Source organism: Podarcis bocagei (genome assembly GCF_964188305.1).
Source record: "Podarcis bocagei genome assembly, chromosome: 9".
NCBI lineage: Eukaryota > Metazoa > Chordata > Lepidosauria > Squamata > Lacertidae > Podarcis > Podarcis bocagei.
The window spans coordinates 18112361-18125350 of NC_138134.1; the positions used below are offsets into that span (position 1 = coordinate 18112361).

General features: G+C 41.9%; 1 protein-coding gene across 2 annotated transcripts in view; it reads left to right on the forward strand.

The window, feature by feature from the left end:
- The first annotated feature begins 390 nt into the window (after positions 1 to 390).
- Positions 391 to 12990, forward strand: part of KLHL5 (kelch like family member 5) — a 54337-nt gene continuing 41737 nt past the window's right edge. The window contains exons 1-2 of one of the 2 annotated variants that reach the window (XM_081207700.1): positions 391 to 785; positions 5330 to 5401. The gene's annotated coding sequence lies outside the window, so the exon portion shown is untranslated. Of the gene's footprint in view, positions 786 to 941; positions 1258 to 5329; positions 5402 to 12990 lie in introns of those variants that run through there. The other variant, XM_081207701.1, reaches the window with a different exon arrangement.

Below are 12990 nucleotides of genomic sequence, written 5' to 3' on the forward strand. Positions count from 1 at the left end.
CAGTTTTATAAGTATATATTTAAAGAAGATGAATAAATGAGCAAGTTAATTTGGATAAGCAGAAGATATTACAAATAAATTTAAGGAACCGCAGAAAGAGGAAGTCAAGTTTTGAAAGGTTAAAATGATTGTAAAATTAGTGGGCTTGTTTTGTCCATGTTTTTATGACGTGTTTTCGTACGTATTTTAATACAGGGAGACGCTCAGTGGCGCACAAATTTAATTAATAAATAAAAAAATAACCCTAGCGGCTCCTTCCCTCAGGCGGTGACAGAAAGCGGCCAGGCTCCTGCTTTGCATAAACCCGCCCTCCGGGCCATCCCATCTCCCGCCTCAGCCGCCTCTTCTTCCTCGGAGCTCACGGAAGTAAACGCTCCGCTTCTTGCCCGCCCGCCCGCGCTCTGCCGTCGCGAGCGCCTGCTGACGGGCGGTGGTCGGCGCGAGACCAACGGTCGCCTCCTCAACTCCCGCTTTCCTCGCCGAAGCAACGTTCGATGTGGCAGCGAAGGGGCGGGGCGGCGAAGGAAACGAGGCGAGTTGGCGGTTGGTTAGGAGGCGTGGCCAACGCTCCTCTCTCAACCGCCACACAGCGGGAATCGCCCCGCCCATTGGGAGGCGTGGCCCAACATTCCCGAGGAGGAGGGGGGGCTTTGTTGTGAAGCTGGGAGTTGCCGCCGGCGGTCGGGGCCGGGAAGGGGGCGCCCTCTTCGCCTCAACTTGCCTTTTTCCTCCCCGAGCGGGACGGGGCCGGAGCCGCCTTTCCCTCCCTGGGGGACGGCAGCGAGGTGAGGAAAGGGCTCGGGCGGGGAAACCGCGGCAGGGCGCCGTCCCCCTCAGCTCCGGCGTGTGGCGTCCTGAGGGGGCGGCTGGCATCCTGTGCCTTCCTGCAAGGATTCTCAGGGGAGGCGGTTGGCGGCGGCGGCGGTTTCTCCTCAAGGACGCGCGTCAGGCAAGGGGCGGTTGGGTTCGAGCTCCGGAAGTTTCGCCTCCCCTCCCCGGATGCGGGAGGCGAACCCCGGAGTTGGCGCGAAGTCACCACAGAGGAAGAGCGAGCGCATGAACATGTGCAGAGCGCCTTTCCCCCGTGGTCGCTCTTAGAGATCCACTTAAAGTTAGTGTAGGATCGCCATCTGTGGACCACCCTCGACCTAACTGCAAACTGGGTGTCAAGGGTGAGGCGTTCCCACGTACCCTTTCACTGCATGCTTCTAGGTGAAGATTGAACTCTCATTGTTTGACAATGGACTTCCTCTGGAGGTAATGGGGTCTCCTTACTTGGAGGTTTTTAAGCAGATTCTGGGTTTTCTGACGTCTGTACTCTAGTTGAGATTCTTGCTTTGTAGGGGGTTGGGCTAGATGACCCTCGGGGTCCCTAACTGCTCTATGATTCTATTAAACTAGCCCGCTTTAAGTGATGTCAGGGGTTTGTTTTAGAATTGTCGCAGAGCAAAAGCTAATAGAATCCCATTAGAGAGTCCAAATCCTTTCATCTGCCTGGGAGTAGAGAATGATCAAAAGACAGTCGTTTTGAATTAACATTTGGAGCTAAAGGTTGCGTTCATGTGGTGTAATAGTCTTGAACTAAAAACTTGTGGTTCTCTTACTCTGCTGCTCCCAGTCTGTTTTAGGAGAAAGGGAGCTGATACTTTTGCCCCAAATCCTTACCCTTCTCCTTGCACTGGTAAATTTAAGGTTTTGATGAACTTAGGAAGTATTAGCAAGGGTTGCCTACTTCTCTAAGAACCGGGAGCCGGTGTACCACCATCTGTACCCCAGAGAACCATGCTACTTGTGGCTCAGTCAAGATTTATGACATTGATAGGAGCTACGTTTTTCAAATTCAAGCTCAGTTATGTTCCGTTGGCAATTTATTCTATTCCTTTGTGAGTATGTGTAATATTTTGTAACCCGGGGCATCTCTCATTCAGGTGAATGAGTCATCTGATCTGGGGAAGCTAATGTAATGCAGCATTAAAAGTAATCAAAAATTAATTGCCGTGGACTGTGGTTCATGACCTGTGCAAAGATTAGATGGGCCTCCTTCCCTCATTGCTTTATTTTGCTCTATTAAGAAAGACGGATTCAGACTGTGCGAGAGCTTGGCTGGCAGGGAGAAGTGTGTGTGTGAGTGACATCTGTCCCGTTGCATTTGAGCTGCCTTTTCCAGGCAATTTGGTTTGTATGATGGAGGCGGGTGGCGCTGTGGGTTAAACCACAGAGCCTAGGACTTGCCGATCAGAAGGTCGGTGGTTCGAATCCCCGTGATGGGGTGAGCTCCTGTTGCTCGGTCCTGCTCCTGCCAACCTAGCAGTTCGAAAGCACGTCAAAGTGCAAGTAGATAAATAGGTACCGCTCCGGCAGGAAGGTAAACGGCGTTTCCGTGTGCTGCTCTGGTTCGCCAGAAGCAGCTTAGTCATGCTGGCCACATGACCCGGAAGCTGTACGCTGGCTCCCTTGGCCAATAAAGCAAGATGAGTGCCACAACCCCAGAGTCGGCCACGACTGGACCTAATGGTCAGGGGTCCATTTACCTTTAAAGAAAAGCAGAATATCCATATACGTTGTTAAAGTCATTTTACACTCCTAGTTTAGAAAACATGCACAGTAAGCCTACAGTTTGTGGGGGTTGCATTCTGCTGATAGTACATGAAGCCAAAATCACTTATAGTCAAAACCCATTGGATTCAGTGGTGAGTGGGATTGCCAAAATCATTTCTCCCAGAACCCTGGCCCCTTTCTTCTTTTTTAATTTTTACCATGTGCATATAGCTGAATGTGCACAGATTAAATGTACATAAGTTGCAGGTTTACTGTATAATGAAAACAACTCTGCAAGGAATGTTTTCTGTTGCGCCCTTTTAAAACCAGGACCCCTTTGCACTTTGCTTGGGGTGTGTGGAAATGGCAAATATACATGAGTAGTTGTGTTGTTGGGATATTACATTAGTATTCCTCCACCAGCAATATTTTCTCTAGGAAACACGACTCTTACTAGAAACAATAATTCTGTTACATCCTGAAAGTGTTTTTGTTTTATTTCATTTTTTGTTTTGTTTCCTAGTTCTGTGTGGCTCTGTTTTGAATCTCCAGAGTCCAAACTAAAATGACTTCTGGCTTCATATTATTGAGATAGTGATATGTAGCTTGTCCATTAAACATGATCTTGCATCCGGATATAGTTATGCTGTGGACAAGCCCAGACAGGATGCTGTGAGGGTTTTAGTGTCAAGCCCAGAGTTACAGCGGTGCCCTGCAAGACGAATGCCTCGCAAGACGGAAAACCTGCTAGACGAAAGGGTTTTCCGTTTTGGAGGTGCTTCGCAAAACGAATCTCCTATGGGCTTGCTTCGCAAGACGACAATGTCTTGCGAGTTCCTGCTGGGTTTTTTTCCTTCCCCCCTTTTTCTAAGCCGCTAAGCCGCTTATCAGATGATCCAATCAGCAGATAAGCCGCTAAAAGCCGCTAATAGCACTAATCCGCTAATCCGTCAATGGGCTTGCTTCGCAAGACGAAAAAACCGCTAGACGAAGAGAATCACAGAACGGATTCTTTTCGTCTTGTGAGGCACCACTGTACATCTAAACTGCAGGAAAGTGCTGGATTTAGGGTTCATCCACACTTAACTTATGCCCCGTGCTTTATTGGCACAGGCCTGTGCTTTAAAGCTCCTTGGCCAAGCACACTTTTTTCCACCCCTCTGCTTTCCCCAGGAAAACTCACTTATTAACATTGATCAGAACAAGTGGCAATTCAGGTTTTCAACTGTGAAGAGCAGGTTTTCACTAGAAAACAGGTAGGTCAAAAAAAATATTTAGAAATAGCACTTTAAAGCACAGACTTTGCCTAGAAACATTGCGCAAAAGGAAGTTTGCATGCGCCTTTAGTCATAAGATTTTTCTCTTGAAGCTTCATGTTTCATCCTACATACACAAGGTCACACTCTAAGCTTTGTGTTACTCAAACTGGAATAATTATCCTTGACACTCATGATCTCCCTTCAAGTAAATATGGTCTGCATCAGAGTAGTTGATGTATTGTATGATGAACTGTCAAAAACAGTGGAACCTTGCTTCTCAAACGGCTTAGTTGACAAACAAATCGGCTCCTGAATGCCTAAAACCTGGAAGTAAGTGTTTTCAAATGTTTTTCAGAAGCCGAACGTCCGGTGCGGTTGTTGGCTATTGTTTCCAGGGCGCCTGCACCAATCAGCCTTGGTTTTCAAATGTTTCAGGAGTCGAACGGACTTCCGGAACAGATTAAGTTTGAGAACCAAGGTTCTACTGTACATAGATTTTTAGAATGCCTAACAATCAGCTTGAAGAGAGTTTAATTTTGGGGTCATGTGCGTCTAAAATGGGGAATACAGTGGTACCTCGAGTAACAAACACCTCGGGTTACAAACACTTCGGGTTACAGACTCTGCTAACCTGGAAGTACTACCTCGGGTTAAGAACTTTGCCCCACGATGAGAACAGAAATTGTGCAGCGGCAGTGGGAGGCCCCATTAGCTAAAGTGGTACCTCAGGTTAAGAACGGTTTCAGGTTAAGAACGGACCTCCGGAATGAATTAAGTTCGTAACCAGAGTTACCACTGTAAGCACCACAATTGGAAACTCCAAATAAAAAGGTTTAGGAGTTGGTTCGCCAATCCCCACTCATCCATGCAACATATAGGGGGGAAACCATAGGTCAGTAGCAGAACCTATGCAGAGAAGATTCCTGGTTCAGTGCCTGGGATTTTCCATTTGAAAGGGTCAGCTGTCAGGTGATGGGAAAGACCTCTGCCAGAGACCCTGAAGATCTGCTGCCCGTAAATACTGGACTAGAAGGACAAAAAAGTATAAACTAGTATAGGAACACAGGAAATTGCTCTATCCCCCTCACCACATGTGCCCTGTGTTAAATCAGTCCTTACACTTTCATGAAGGAAAACATGGCAACCAGTCCTGGTTCGTAGAGATGGCACAACCAGTCTGGAGGGATCAACAAACAGTGGTTTCAAAAAAGTAGCTGATTTGAAATAGAGTAGTTCAGGGGGAAGGGGGAGTAAATAGTGCAAGTCTTTTTTTCCCCTTCTTTTTTTTTGTCATCTGGTGCTGCTTGTGAACCAGTTCAAAATGTCATGCCCAAAAATAAAATTTCCCAAGAGCAATCAATTTTTGGTATGTAGCTCCAAAAAAAAAATGCAAAAAAAAAAAAATGTTCAGCAGGTTTATTATAAATTTGGCAATGCCTTATGTGTTCCTTATACATTGTTTACATTGACATATATTTATTATGTATTTTTACTTTTTCTGAATAATCTTTTAATGTTTCTTCTCCCTTAAGATTCATCTGGTGGGCTGGAATGTCTTGAAAGAGATGAGGATGGAACTGCATACCATCTAAACAAGAATATAGGTAACTTTTAAAATATTGTTACAAATTTTGGACCCATCAAGTGAAAGTTTAATTCTTCAATCCCATTGATTTCATGCTAGAAGTCCACAGTGTTTTACACTAGATAGCAATTCAGTAATAGTTGGATTCAGAGGAATCATGCATAGGATAGAAACCACGTGTAGTATAGAGCTTCAAGTCTTTCATTGAAACCATTGGAATTTCCAAGTTCTTAACTTGGCAGAATTATGCCCTGTGGGTTTTTGTAAAGCAAGACAGTAACACCTATTTTATGCATGCATGCTGAGAAGGATGACTCATTTTTATTTTAATTAAAGATTTTCTTGTTTTACAGAAGTATGTGTAATGTCTCTCGTATTTTTTCCGTGTAACATTTTTACAAATCAGTTTCATTTGTTGAGACATTGGGGGGGAAAGGGGTGGAGGGGGGGAAGGGGGGGTTGGGTGGCAATAAATAGCTGTTTCAAACTGTTTTTATTGATAATTTTATTGTTCTATTCTTTTTGGAAACTGCTTTGAGGGTTTTAAAAAAAACCACACAAATAAAATAATTTTAATTTAATCCAGGGAGACTTGTTCCCTAATATATAAGTCTAGGATTGCAGCATTATTTCAACTTACTTTTTAATTGAAATCAGTGGGTTTTCATCATGATTAACTTTTCATATGGGTTCTTTATAATCCAAGTTCAATTAAATCTGAATCCAACCTCTTGTATGACTGCCTCAGAAAATGGGGGTGTTTGGGCACATTTGAACTTGTCTTGTATAAGTTCCCGAACTTTTAAGTTACATCTAGAGGTTCATGATTTTCCAGAGGAAGGAGTCCTTCCATCAGAGAAAAAGAATCAGAGAATTGTAGAGTTGGAAGGGACCACAAGGATCATCTAATCCAATCTCCTGCAATGCAGGAATCTATTGGTAGTGGCGCCATCTCTGTGGAAAGCCCTTCCTTCAGATGTCAAGGAGATAAAGAATTACCGTATTTTTTGCACCATAACACTCACTTTTTTCCTCCTAGAAAGTAAGGGGAAATGTCTGTGTGTGTTATGGAGGAAATGCCTACCTACGGGTGGCATGCCTACGGATTTTCCTCCTCTAAAAACTACGTGCGTGTTATGGTTGGGTGCGTGTTATAGAGCGAAAAATACGGTACATAACTTTTAGTAGACATCTGAAGGCAGCCCTGTATTGGGAAGTTTTTAATATTTGATATTTTACTATGTTTTATATATGCTGTAAGCCTCTCAGGGTGGCTGGGGAAACCCAGCCAGATGGGCGGGATATAAATATAACCATCATCATCATCATCTTAAAGCATCCATGGCAGATGGCCATCCAACCTCTGCTTAAAACCTCGAAGGAAGGGGAGTCCATAGCTTCCGGAGGTGACCATTCCACTGTTGAACAGCTCTTTCTGTCAGAAAATCCTTTCTGATGTTTAGTCAGAATCTCCTTTCCAGATTTGGAGGATGTGAAAGGGGAGTAGAGGGACAGGATGAAAATGGGATAACTTCACTGAATGCAGCGCCCTAGCAGGGGTCCCTAGTGCTTTTTGTACTCCTGAAAATGTTGTGGTTCCAGAGATACCACCCGCTTGTGCATTGGTTGTGGTGTTTTGGCCAAATGAGCTTCAGCACTCACTCCATGAAGTTAGCAAATACAAGTCATGATTTCCTAACATGATTCTGAATGGCACCACTATTTTCTTAATGCTTTTGGGATCAGCATCTTACCTGGGTCAGACTTGTGGTATGCATTCTTTTCACAAGGTTTAAGAAATGCCATCATAAATATTTTTGAATTTGGAGCAAATGTTAAATAGCTTAGCAGGCCCAGAGAGCTTAATGAACTAATCTGGAAGAACTTTACATGCAGTTAGTGAGAAAACCTGTTGTAGTTTATATTGATTGTTCAGCATATTGGCTGAACAGACTACTTGGCCTGATTCAGCATTATGGAAGAAAATGGTGCTGTGTGGTAATTAGACAGATGTTTCTTCAAACATTTTCAAAGTTGGAGGGCATGGTTGTATTTTGTTTTAACAGTGTGCTATTAATGTTGGGTTAGGAAGCCTTTGGTTATTCTCTCAAGTTCAAGAGTATCTTTTTCATATTTATAATAAGACTAGACGCTCTTTCAAACCAAATGTGAACTTCACCCTTTCAGTTCCATCTGTGCTTTCCTCTTTGCATATTTTTGTCATAAACAAAAAGGAAGATAATATTATTTGAGCATAGAAATAGTATTATAGCATTAGCATGCAGAAACAACAAATTAAAAATGCTTAGAAAATAAAATTTGTATAGTGTCATCAAGGTATGTTAAAATGTTTGAAAGGATCCCTTTCCCTCTGGGACTTATAATCTAGAAAGCAGGCAAAACAATGGCAGAGGAGTGAAATGGAGACAGTGAAAAAGAATATGTAGTTGCTTCCATATGAGTGTTTGTTGAAGAGTGCAGGTTTTTTGCAGCATCCGCACAATATTATCAAAAAGCCAATCTGTCTTAGGTAGTTTGTTGCAACTTTATTGATTGCAATACCACAAAAGACCATTATTGCAGACCACCATTCACTTACAGTTCACAGTGGAAGGATTCACTGGACTAATTCAATTCAGGTTATGAATTGGTAAGAGGGACTGTATTTTGTAAAAATACAGATTGCTCGCTGGCTCTTCCTGCTAGGGCTTATTTTTGTTTTTTCTTATTTGTGTCATATTTCCACAAAAGAAAGCTGTTGGTTGGGGCTTTTTGTTTGAAAAAGCTAGTTTGCATATTCTCTCCCTATTTAATCTGAATTAACTATTTCCATTGAAATTGTGATAGGCTTAAAAAACCCCTGTTGTCAGTTATCCATTTGCCATATTTAAATGTCATGTATGCGTGTATGTATATTTGCAGTAATAACCCATTTGCAATATTAAGTCCCTGTCTGGAAGAACCATTTGGCTTAGTTACAGTAGGATACAGTGGTACCTCGGGTTACATACGCTTCAGGTTACATACGCTTCAGGTTACAGACTCTGCTAAGCCGGAAATAGTGCTTCAGGTTAAGAACTTTGCTTCAGGATGAGAACAGAAGTTGTGCTCCAGCAGCGCGGCAGCCGCAGGAGGCCCCATTAGCTAAAGTGGTGCTTCAGGGACTTCCAGGTCAGCGCCATCGGTGAATGGCGGAGTTCCTCCGATTGGAGGAACGGGCTCCGTGGAAATTGGGTCTTTCCGCCGCGGCGAAGGTGGGGACCCGCTAGAAATCCCAGGTGGAGGAAGCCTGGGAACGTGGGGTTCGGCAGGGCACCAGGAGCGCCCCCCCTACGCACCGGGAACCCCATTTTGGGGCTCCAGAGTGAAGTGGGGTGAGCGGTGCGGTGCTGCGAACTGATTGCTATTTTTATGGAGTGAAGCCGCACAGCCATTGCCAGAGAGCGCTGACTTTTTCCTGTGGACAATTGGATTTAAAACAAGTACCTGTGAGTAGAAACGGAAAATTGGATCAAGAAATATCTTAATTTGGCACCGAAGTGGGAAGGTTCAAAAGAGGAAGTCCGCCTTCCGCTTTCTGTATATAGACTAAAGCAAAAACTTTGTAAGCTAAAGCCTGGAAAGCCATTAAAAAAGTCTAAATTTCCTTCATCTATAATTACTGAAACCCCCTTGGAAGTAGGAGAAAAGGGGGGAGAACTTTGTTTAACCCCTGCAGGAGAAGATAAGTTTCCACCGTCTCTAACCTGGAAACGGGGTGTCAGAGACAGAAATAGTTAGAGAGGTTCATTGACTGTGAATGGAATACTTTGACAGATAGCTAAAGAAGAGAAATAAACTGATTCCAATGTTGCCTTTTGCATTCTAAAGAAACAAAATATCTGAAAAATATCTGAAAAATGAAAGTAATTTTCCTTTGTTGGACTTGCCTTAAAAAAAAATGGATACAAATAGAAATTGTCTCCCCTAGAGGGAGCTTGTTAAATTGTTGCTGCAGTCTATGTGAGGACTCAACAGCTGTGAGATTAAGATCGTGGGACTAGTCTTTTCTGACCTTGACTAAAGATGAGCTGGGGGGAAGACTGGGTGCTTGCTTTATGCAAGACAAGTGCCTTGCTGGAACAGATGCACGAGAAGATGGATTTGATGAATGAGAAAATGGACTTGATGACTGTTGTGGTTAACAACTCTGGACAAACAGGGAACATTGATACAGAAACCATTCTGGAACCAACTCGTGAACCTGTACTGATTGGGCAAGTGCAGAAAATAATGGAGGAGGATGCTGTTGCACCTCAAATAATACAAATGGAGAAGCCCAAGGCCCTACAGGAGCATAAGCCACTGCCATTGAAGATGGAAGTTGGATTGGGCCAGGGGGAGTCTGGAGCTGAGGAGGTTCCTAATTTTGGAGAGACCTTGAAATATGTTTTTAAATACTTTTTGGATTACACTGATGACTGTGGGGAGTGGGACTGTGGGGAATGGGTGGGTTTGATGAAGGGAGATGGAGACAATTTTGGGTTGGAACCCCCCAGAGACCTACTCCTCAATGAGAAAGGAAAGAAATTAAGAAAGAGACCAACAAATGACAAGGAAAAGGGCAAGTATAAACAACAAGAAGATCTGCAGAAGGGACATGGAAGAGACTTAAGGGCCTCGGACATAAGACTTCCAGGTTGATGGACTAGATGGAATGGACAGTAAGGACTGACACGACCCGAGACCAGGAAGAAGAGACGTTAGATGAAGATTGGAAGAAAATCTATAAAGAAAATTTTTATTTGGGGAATTAGCCTAAAATAAATGAATATTAGGGAAAATGTTGGAATGAAACTATATGACTCTAGCAGAAATGATATCAGGAGCTATGTATATTTGAGCATTAAGATTCAAGCTTTAAGGTATTTTAGGGTAAGATAAGGTTAAATAAATCAAGGTAATTTAAATAACAGAATATGGGGAAAGATGGGAAGGATTTGTTGAGTTAACTATTAGGTTAAAATGTTAAGATAAATTATTTAACAAAAATTGAGAAAGATGGAAAGAATTTGCTGAAATAACTAATTAAACTAGAATACAAAAAGGGAGGTGTGAGGAGGTCAATGAAACAAGCAAATGGAAGTTAAAGATATGTAATTTGGGATTTGTGGGGTTTTTTTGGTTTTTTTGTTGCATTGCTGTATTGGTTTTTATGTTTTGTGTTTTTTTTCTTCTTCTTTATGTATTGTAGTGTTGTTGTTTTATTTTTTCTCTTTTTTCTATTATTCTGAAACTATTAATAAATATTATTTTTTAAAATAAAATAAAATAAAGTGGTTCTTCAGGTTAAGAACAGTTTCAGGTTTAGTACGGACTTCCAGAACGAATTAAGTACTTAACCCGAGGTACCACTGTATTAGGATCAGGGGGTTGTGCCAAAGGCTTCATGGAAAAGGTGGATATTGAAATAGATGTATTAGGGGCCATAAATTCTTAAACATTTACTAAGATCAGAATGTCTTCTGGGTGGTGGATCTCTCTTCTGATGGTATTGTCAAGCTTCCCCAAATTTGTGTTGGAATGATAATGCCAGTAATCAGGAAAAACTGCATTGCAGCCAAATTGCAAGAAAGAAAGCTCATTAAGAGTACATCTCATGAGCATTTATTATAAAGAACTTGACAAAGCTGAGCTATTAAGAATTAGTATGGAAACCAAGTTTCTGAAAAAAAGGTACATGTGTAATTGTTTGGTATATATAGATCATAATTTTAGATTGTTTTCTCAAATGTACTTAATAACCAAAAACAGTCTGATACCTTGTATTACACACAAGTTTTTCCATATTAATGAACTTTTATTAGCTGTCCATGCATTTCTTTGTCATATTGTCAACGAAAACAAAAAAACATTCCAGACTATTGTTATATTATTTATTACCATTATTATGGAGAACGTGTTCTGAACTAAGTGGCTTACAGCCCAATCCAGTGCATGTTTAATCAATAGGAAGCCTCACTGTTTTGTAATAAAAATCCTGTGAAATAGGTTAATATCATATTTTACATATCTTGAGAGATGACAACATTCAAGCCCACCTAGTAAGGTTGTCTGATTGGATGAAGAAGGTCTTTAGTTTCGATTTCTTTGACCCATAAAACTGTCTTCAAGCTCATAGAGGCTATTTTTCCAGTAATGAAATAACATCTCTGGTGGAGAGCTCTTTCTTTCTTTGGCCAGGATCGAAAGAGCTTCTTTATGGCTCAGTCTAGCAATAATTCTGAACCATGGTTGGCGCTTGGACTGTGATGCTAGAAGAGACCACATGCCTGTACACTCCCTCCTCCTCTACTGTACTTAAGGGAATGAGTTACAGATAGGTAGCCGTGTTGGTCTGCCATAGTCAAAATAAAAAAATTCCTTCCTGTAGCACCTTAAAGACCAACTAAGTTAGTTCTTGGTATAAGCTTTCGTGTGCATGCACACTTCTTCAGATACACTGAAACAGAAGTTGCCAGATCCTTCTATATAACTATGACTAAGCCATTTCTCACCTTCTCACCCCTTGCCTTTTCCTGTAAGACCTATTACAGTTGTTAAGAGTCGTCAACAGGCTCATCCCAGCTATCTGCCAATCTCCCATTCCCACCCCCCTTCTGAGTAATACCCCTCCCCACCTTCTCACTATATAGAAGGATCTGGCAACTTCTGTTTCAGTGTATCTGAAGAAGTGTGCATGCACACGAAAGCTTATACCAAGAACTAACTTAGTTGGTCTTTAAGGTGCTACAGGAAGGAATTTTTTTTATTTTAAGGGAATGAGTTATTTTCTGGCTTGTAGCAAACCATTACACCCAAGCTCTCAGACTATGGTTTGTGCTTGCCATGCAGACCAAGATCCAAACGTGATTTCTAGGACAAGTGCAAGTTAACAAGTTTTGATATAATGCCCAATGTACGCTTTGCCAAAATCACTGAAGGAACTAATTATGCCAAACTGTTTTAAAAAGCAAAAACCACTGCCTCCTTCTTTCCCCCTCCCCCCCTCTTTTTTGCCTTTCAGTAAGTGAATATTTTCTGAGTTTTTCTGAGAAAGTCAAGTCCAAAGCTCCCTCGTTGCAAGATTATGTGGATCCAGTCCTTGGCTTGAAACTGTTAATGTCATTCATGAATTAATGAGATAGGCATGTGATATTTAGCAGTGTTTTACAACTTAATGGCCCGATTCTCAAACTTGTTGAGTCAGTAAATGAATGTTTAAGATGGATCTTATGACTGCTGCACTAATGTGCTGTCACAAGTTATGACATTATATTGGAGTTGCAAGGATGCTTAGGCAGATGTGCATGCTCATCAGGAAGTTCACATTACAAATGTGTGTTGTGTTGTATGCATTATGTTTTAAAGCTGCAGAGGAGTGTTCTCTGTCAGCTTTCCTACAACAGGAAATCCTTTTTAAGGAGACTTGCCTTAGCCAGAAAATATTTTAGAAGAATCATAAAACACTTCTATTTCATCTGACTTCTGGTAGAGTGTGTGTTTTCGCGTGTGTAAGTTAAACAATTTATAAATTCACAGTATTAGTGCTTATTTCCAACCAGTTTACAGGAGAAAAGTAGGCATGGT